Source organism: Lolium rigidum, chromosome 2, assembly GCF_022539505.1.
Source record: "Lolium rigidum isolate FL_2022 chromosome 2, APGP_CSIRO_Lrig_0.1, whole genome shotgun sequence".
Lineage (NCBI taxonomy): Eukaryota > Viridiplantae > Streptophyta > Magnoliopsida > Poales > Poaceae > Lolium > Lolium rigidum.
Window position 1 is genome coordinate 198,717,648 of NC_061509.1, and position 7,948 is coordinate 198,725,595.

Consider the following 7,948-nt stretch of genomic DNA (forward strand, 5'->3'; position numbering starts at 1 on the left):
TCAATATACACCTGAGCTAGACTTTCTAGTCTTTTCTTTCTTTCTGCCAAAATATCTTTTGTAGTTTCTCTTTTAGCTTTCCACATTCTCAGAAAACACTTCACCTTCAATAACTTCTAGGTCCATTGGTCAAATACCAACAACCTTAGGTTCTTACTTTGAAGTTGATCATTATATGACAAGTGTTCCAGAATTTCACTATTAGTAACTTTGTAATATGATGAACAATTTCACTCATAATTTTATCCATCATATCATGATGACTTTTCGAGACCATGTCTATACATGCTAGGCTCGTAAAGTTTAACCTCAGTATTCGCACGTGCAAATATGGCTTGCACCCGTTGTATGCACACGTAGAATCTATAACACCCGATCATCACGTGATGCTTCAAAACGACGAGTCTTAGCAACGGTGCATACTAAGGACGATTACTTCATGGATATGCGAATATCGTTAGTGCCCAACTAGTTGGAGGATTGGGACGCCCGGCGTCTTCAACCTTCGTACATTCCCATAAAACTTATGAGTTTATGTAGTCTCACTAGATTATATTCTATCATCTTGCAATAAGGTCTTAGATATCACATATATCTCATACCTTGCTTATTTATGAAAACAAAATTTCCAGCTCCTTACTTTTCAAAAGGATTTGAACTTCACGGAGACAAGATGATTTTAGGTACTAATTGAAACCATTGCTCTTTGAATCAATAATGTGAGGTTTACCAAAAGTTTGCAATAGGACTTAATCATTTCTTGATTCTTCAACAATACGATACCAGTCCGTAAAGTTTCTTGTCAGACTTAACAGTATTTCTATCTCAATTACAATACTAGCGCATGGTAGAAAACGGATGCCAATTCTACAAATTTAATTCAAAATACTGTTCAGACTATGTTCATGATAATTAGTTCATGTTTTAATATAATTACTAATAAACTCCTACTTAATACAACATCCCACATAGTTGTTAAATGGCACATGATCCATATCCACTACACCAAAACCGATCATCACGTGAGATGATGTAGCTTCAATGGTGAACATCAACATGTTGATCATATCATCCATATGACTCGTGTTCAACCTTTCGGTTTCTCGTGTTCCGAGGCCATGTCTGTACATGCTAGGCTCGTCAAGCAAACCCAAGTATTTCCGCGTGTGGAACATGGCTTACACCCGTTGTATGTGAACATAGAATCTATCACATCCGATCATCACGAGATGCTTCAAAACGACGAACTGTAGCAACGGTGCATACGAGGGAGAACACTTTATTATCTTGATATTAATGTGAGGGATCATCTTATAATGCTACCATCGCGATCTAAACAAGATAAGATGCATAAAGGATTAACATCACATGCAATTCATATGTGATATGATATGGCCCTTTAGTCTTTGCGCCTTTGATTTTCATCTCCAAAGCACGGACATGATCTCCATCATCAACGACAATGATCTCCATCATCGTCGGCATAGCGTCAAGGTCCATGGCACCGTCTTCATGGTTGTTCACCACATGTAGCAACTATTACAGCTACTTTGAAATAATACTACTACATGAAATATAAAGACAACCATAAGGCTCCTGCCGGTTGCCACAATACAATAATGATCATCTCATACATATTCATCATCGCATCATGGCCACATCACATCATCAAACCCTGCAAAAACAAGTTAGACGCCTCTAATTTGGTTTGCATATTTTACGTGGTTTAGGGTTTTCGAGCAAGATCCAATCTACCTACGGACATGAACCACAACGGTGATACTAGTGTTGTCAATAGAAAGAGTAAATTGAATCTTCACTATGATGAGAGAGACAGACACCCGCAAAGCCACTTATGCAATACAAGTTGCATGTCAAGCGTGGAGCAAGTCTCATGAACGCGGTCATGTAAAGTTAGCCCGGGCCGCTTCATTCCACCATCCCGCAAGATGCAAAGTACACCAACTAAAGACAACAAAAGCATCAACGCCCACAAAACCATTGTGTTCTACTCGTGCAACCAATCTATGCATAGACACGGCTCTGATACCACTGAAGGGATTCGTAGCATAGAAAAAAAATTCCTACCGCAAGAACGAATAACAAGCCAAGATCCAATCTAGAAGATGGTAGCAACGAGAAGATCATGAGACTAACTCTCGAAGATTTCCAAAGCCTACGAGATTAGATCTCGTTGTTGCTGTAGTCGATCACTTGCCGCTTTCGAAAGCGCGTAGAAGATCTTGACGGTGCCACAGTCGGGCAGCACCTCCGTACTCGGTCACACGTTCGGTGTTGATGACGACGTCCTTCTTCCCGTTCTAGCGGGCAGCGGATGTAGTAGATCCTCCTCGGAATCCCGCCAGCACGACGGCGTGGTGGCGGTGGTGGTGGAGATCTCCGGTAAGGCTTCGCCGTAGCCGTGCAAGAGGGAGGAGGAGGAAGGGGCGGGCTAGGGTTTGGGGAGAGGGGGCAAGGGCTGCGACTTGTGCACATCTTGGGGCTCCCCTTGCCCTCATTTTATAGGTGGAAAAGGTCCTTGGGTCGTCCAAGACCTGCCCCCAAAGTTTGGGAGAGTTCCGGTAGGTTTCTGTCAGCCGAAACCTACTAGAACTAGGATTCTTTTGCCAAATCCGAATCTGCCTTAGGGGAAACTTCTTAAACCTTAAGGAAAACATGGATACACCTATTATGGAACCCTACGGACTTCCTTAGACAGCCCGGGTCGTCCTGGACACTTCCGGAACCTTCCACAATATTCCGGACTATTCCGGTCCTTCCAAAACCTTCTAGAAGCTCCGGTCAAAATACCGGATTTTTTCCGAACCCCGGAAAATGACTTCCCATATATGAATCTTATTCTCCGGACCATTCCGAACCTCCTCGTGATGTCTCGGATCCCATCCGAGACTCCGAACAACATTCGAACTCCATTCCATATTCCATATCTACTTAAAACGACATCAAACCTTAAGTGTGTCACCCTACGGTTCGAGAACTATGCGGACATGATCGAGACTCCTCTCCGATCAATAACTAATAGCGGGACCTGGAGATCCATAATAGCTCCCACATATTCAACGATGACTTCGTGATCGAAAGATCCATTAACATATGATACCGATTCCCTTTGTCACGCGATATTTTACTTGTCCGAGGTTTGATCATCGGTATCTCCATACCTTGTTCAACCTCATCACCGACAAGTACTCTTTACTCGTACCGTGGTATATCATCTCTTGTGAACTATTCACATGCTTGCAAGCTAATCAAACGACATTCCACCGAGAGGGCCCAGAGTATATCTATCAGTCATCGGGATGGACAAATCCCACTCTTGATCCATATGCCTCAACTCATACTTTCCGAATACTTAATCCCATCTTTATAACCACCCATTTACGCAGTGGTGTTTGATGTAATCAAAGTACCCTTCCGGTATAAGTGATTTACATGATCTCATGGTCGAAGGACTAGGTAACTATGTATCGGAAGCTAATAGCAAATTAAACTTAATGACGTGATCTTATGCTACGCTTATTTGGGTGTTTGTCCATTATATCATTCATCCAATGACATAACCTTGTTATTAATAACATCCAATGTTCATGATCCCGAAACCATAATCATCTATTAATCAACAAGCTAGTTATACAAGAGACTTACTAGGGACTCCTTGTTATTTACATAACACACATGTATCAATGTTTCGGTTAATACAATTATAGCATGGTATGCAAACATTTATCATAAACTCAAAGATATATTATAATAACCATTTTATTATTGCCTCTCGGGCATATCTCCAACAGCAGGTACATCTTGCCCTGTCCGTCGAACAAGACCTCCACAGTCCACCGGTAGAAGTTGCAGCTGGCCTTCCGTAGTTGCAAGTGCGCCGACTCGACGCCATCGACGAACTCGGCAAACTTGTCCGGGAGCCGTTTGATACCGAGAGGGCCGTTGTCGATGCATTGGGCGGAGGCAGGCGATGTCCGCGGGACGTGTGGCGTCGCCATTAACGTGGTTGCCGGAGGTAGGCGGCGGCCGCTCGGCAGCCGAGTCATCGCCATTAACGTGGCACAGACTGCCGAAGCGACGCAGCGGCGCCAGTCGCTGGCGCGCCTGAGAAGACGCATCTACGCAGGGTCGCTGCCAGGCGAGCCCGACGAAATGTCCGCCAGACGCGAGCTGACACTTTGCGCGTCCGCGCAGCATCCGCAGAGACGCATCTGAGATGCATATTTGGGCCAGGTTTGCGTCGGCGCGGACGGCCCGATCACTTTACGTCGTCTCCCGCTGGAGGTGGTACCAAACACATTTTTTCGACCCGGCGGACGCAAACGGTCGCTCAGCGTCCGTTTGCATCGCACGTGGAGATGCCCTTACACACAGCTAAGGTCTATTTTCACGCCGTCGATAGGCTTTTTCCAACTAGTGGCCTCCTCGGGTTGATGCCACGTTCTTTCACGAGATTACGACCCTCTCACTTGGATGAGTTGTGCCAAAACTCGTTTACTACATACTCTTCCGTTCAAAATAGTGAAAGTTATTGATTTGTTCTAAATAAAACTTCTCTAAGTTTAACCGGATTATGTTGATACTACGACATCAAATATATATAGTATAAAAATATAATTTAATAAAACTAAATTGGTGTTGTAGATGTTGTTATTTTTTACAACTTCGGTAAAACACCAAGTTTAGGACAAACATATAGCTTCAATAACTTGGAAACGGATGGATGGATTGCATATTGTGGGTCACTTGTTTTAGTGTGCTTGGCATCTAGCAACAAGGTTGTTATGTACACCCTTTATGGGACCGAAAATTATACTCGATACTCAATCGACCGTTTATTTTGTTGTTAATTTTTTTTCTGATGTTTCCAAGTTTGCATGTGTTCTCGTCGACCATTCGCTTACCATTTGACAGATGCAATTCGGACAGAGCTGTACATTTAATTCTTTCTTCGTGTCTTTATCCCAGTATATATAACAAAAAGTAAGTAGCTACAGCTAGCATATAGCACCGCACCCGAACACAGCTCCGAGACACACAGACAAAACCAAAAGTTAATTCTTAAATTAACTGAGTAAATTATCGTTCGGTCATCATCAGTGGACATTGTGCCGCCGTAGCACTGTAAGCTTCCTAGCAACACACACGTTCCTATCTTTGGGAGCTGCTATAGGGACTTGCCGTGTCCGCACCAGCTAGTTTTCACTTCCAATGAAATTTCATGGGGGCCCCGGCCTATTCATCATTTTATTAAGTTCAAAAAAGATATATAACCCTTTTGTTCAAACTATTTCAGTGACACACCAGTCCAAGCAAATTCAGATAATAATTTAACATATTGCTAACATTCCTCAAACTTCATTTCGGTACTTGGGCTAGCTCCACGGTGACCTTCCTGCGTGCGTTCGTAGGTGGACATTTCGACGACAAATGGCGCGGATATGCATCGATCTGGTATGCCCGACGTAGATGGCCAATATATACTTACAAGCTTCAAGCGCGCACGCCCCAACGGCAGCTGTCTCTGTCCCGTGTCTTCCGATTGGAAGGCCGGCTAGGTCATCAAACCAAACTACAAATACACCATACCACCTACGTACCGCATGTGGGCGATCTAGGGCGCGAGTGCTAAAGGATAGCTAGATCGACCCATCCATCGATTGCGATCAAACTATAGGATCGAGATGGAGTTGTCACGGCGGACGGTGTGGATATCCTCCGGCCTCCTCGCGCGGTTGCTCATGATAGCCGTCCTGCTCATGTCCGTGCGCTTCATCCTGGACAACCGCGTCGTCTTCAGGAACGCTGACTACGGGGAGTACGGCTACTACAGCGACCCAGGCGTCTACAAGCTCCAGAGCCACAAGTATGTACTCTCCCAATCACATGTACAGCTCCAAGGCGTCTACAAGATCCAGAGCCACAAGGATTATATATGGTGTGTTCTGCAGGTATGTGGTCGCGTCAGCTATCGTGGGGGCGGCCGGGAACCTGCTGCAGATACCCGTCGCCATTTACCTACTGTGCAAGAGCAGGAAGACGACACCCAGCGCCATGATCCTCGACATCAGCATGCACGCGGACATAGTAAGTTACTGCTCCTGCTATGAGTATGGCCCTTTCCCATGCACGATCCTGCTCCTGCATCGATTAACTCTATGCTAATGTCAACATGCCACTGCGCGCAGGCCATCAGCGTCGTGCTGGCAAGCGGCGTCGGCGCTGGGTTCGGCTCGACCGACGACGTGATGCGCTTAATCCGCAACGGTCCCTGGAGGTACCTGCCGCAAGTGCAGCAGGACCTCCTCAGCTACTACAAAACGGCCATCATCGCCGTCGTCTTCCTCTTCATCGGCATGCTCCTGTCCCTCTGCGCCACCGTCGTCTCCGCCAGGCTCCGCGCAAGGGCGATAAACGATAGTGAAGACGTCTAACTCTGATCTATCAAGTCCAGTAGTCGGCCAATTCAAGACAAAAAAATTAGTGATGCAACTTCATATGGCCAGCACTAGTGGTCGAATTTCCACATGAACCACGCGCTACAATCGGCGCCCGATTCTGGTCTTGTTAGCAACTTAGCAGGGCGTGTTGTGTGCTCTCTGGTGCTCGCATGTTTGTATGAGTTATGTGTTTCAGATTGTGTTGGTCCCACGACTGTGCTTGTTTTAATCAAAATCAGATCATTTGCTAAGAATATGTCATTGTCGTCCACTCATTTTTATTAGTAGGTTTTTTTGTTTTATTTTCATATAAAAACCAAGAAAAAAATAGCGCGCTAAATGATTTAACGTGGTCCTTTTCTAAACCCTATGCAAGTTATAACATGCTAATAAGACGCTATTTTTTAAAATAGCTTTTCATAAAAAATAGAAAATTGACAGGTAGAATATCTATATTAAGGATTTTATCAGCTAAAAAATTGTCTAGAGTAATACATGCATACCTAATTAACCAACCACACGTTTTTTCCTTTCTCTCATAGAGACAAAATAATGCAGGACGAAGACAAGAACTATGTAGCTGAACTTAACTAAGAAGTACAGAGTTGAACTGAACTAAAAGTTATAGACCTAAACTATGGTGTCTACGGGGCTAGGGCTACCATTACTAAACTACTTTCCGGTACTGGCCTAGTTGGAAGAGAACCTGCAAGAATAAAACTTGATATGACGGCGTCAAATCAAGCTCCTCTGTTCGAGGCGCGCGTGCGTCTTCCTGGTGATTTTGGTTGGGACGTGCCACGCGGAGGCGGCTGGGCAGAGCTCGAGGAGAGTGGTGCTACTGATGTAGCCGACACCGTCGCGGCTCATGGGGAGTGGAAAGTGGCGACTGGTTGGTTGCCAACCTGGGATTGAGTTGAACTAGGCTGGAATCGGGGGATCATGGGTTGCCGCTAGTTCCATAACTTGTTTAGCACGCTATAACGCTACAATGTTACAATAAATAGCGAGTTTACTGTGGCTAATAACGAGATTAGTGCCATAGTGAGCAAATTATGTATTGCCTATCGTTCACCTTCTAAATAAGGTCTACCCGGCTTCAACTCCATCTCGGCAGCAACGTCGAGAGGATTGTGGGAGTGGTGTTCTCTTCGAGATTTTCATCTGGTTGTGGGGATCTTCGGATCGTCAAGGAGTTTCAGCGGCAATTCATCCTTCTTCTTCGTCTTCGGAACGGATGTGGTCTTCTTGAACCCGGGCGACTTCCCGTCCGCAACCAACAACGTCAAGCCGACTCTGGGAGGAGCGGCAGCGGCGGCGCGCCATCGACACGGTTTGGAGGTTGAAGATGAAGGACTTCTCAAGGATCGTGTTGTAATTTTCGTTTCTTTTGGGGGTGCTTTGTACTGTTCGATGTTTCTTTTAATGGCAGTGTCCTATTCGCAAAAAAAAAAACTATAGCAGCACTAAAACGTTGAAATAGCGCA